General features: G+C 43.6%; 1 non-coding gene across 1 annotated transcript; it reads right to left on the bottom strand.

The window, feature by feature from the left end:
- Nucleotides 1–617: 617 nt before the first annotated feature.
- LOC136742589 (U5 spliceosomal RNA) lies at nucleotides 618–732 on the bottom strand. Its single transcript, XR_010814961.1, has one exon. It is a non-coding gene; the product is annotated as a U5 spliceosomal RNA (small nuclear RNA).
- Nucleotides 733–962: the final 230 nt, after the last annotated feature.

Here is a 962-nt window from a genome sequence, read left to right as displayed (position 1 = left end):
GTTTTTCCCTTTTGTATAATTAGTGTAGTGCTACATTTAGTCTTTGTTTTTAAATAAATTTGACAATTTATATCTTTGGAATTGGTGTCTGCGTCCAATTATTACAGAAATTGAGTTCTACAAGACTCCAGGATTCGTGATAAGGTGATACTATGAATTCACTTCTTTAATTGAAATGTATAAGTGTACCTTACGCTACATATATGTATGTATGTATGTATGTATGTCCAATTGCTTTGACAATACAAATGAATTGAATTGAGAGGGAGAGAGAGAGAGAGAGAGAGAGAGAGAGAGACAGACAGACAGACTGACAAACAGAAAAACAGACAGACACAGACACACACACACACAGAGCCAGCCAGCCAGCCAGCTCAGCGATGACATCACGAGCCTCTCTCAGCTGACTGCTATGACATCACAGAGCACGTACATTCCGTTGCTTGCCGTCTGTCAACCACTCAGTCACTGCCAGCCAGACTGGCTGGCTGGCTGGATGGGGGGGCTGCTTGCTGCTGCTGCGTTCCTTAGCAAGCTTATTTGCTTGACCGGCCTTCCTACTCCTCTGCCCACATGCCCACCTATGCCCGATCTGCTGTTCACCTGGATCACAGCTCCGCCCCAACAAGGCAGAGCCCCCCAAGAATGGTACAAACTCACCCACGATCCCCTCCACGGAAAGCTTTAGCAAAAGGCAAAAGCGTTATACGTAATGAAGAGGAACCCGAGTCCAAGACGCATCCGACCAGCCATACATATTTGTGTGTATTAAAGATCACATTTTCTTACATTTAGTTTTTCTGTACTTTATTACATCTTATTGTGATTTATAAAAGTATTGTTTCTTTTCCATATGTATGTATGTATGTGTGTGTGTGTGTGTGTGTGTGTGTGTGTCTGTCTCTGTGTGAAAGTTAGTGTGTGTGTCTGTACGTGTGTGTGCCTGTCTCTGTGTGAAAGTG

The sequence above is a fragment of the Amia ocellicauda genome, unplaced genomic scaffold (genome assembly GCF_036373705.1).
Source record: "Amia ocellicauda isolate fAmiCal2 unplaced genomic scaffold, fAmiCal2.hap1 HAP1_SCAFFOLD_74, whole genome shotgun sequence".
Taxonomy (NCBI): Eukaryota; Metazoa; Chordata; class Actinopteri; order Amiiformes; family Amiidae; genus Amia; species Amia ocellicauda.
Note: the sequence above shows the minus strand (reverse complement) of the source record. Positions and strands in the feature narration are given on the sequence as shown.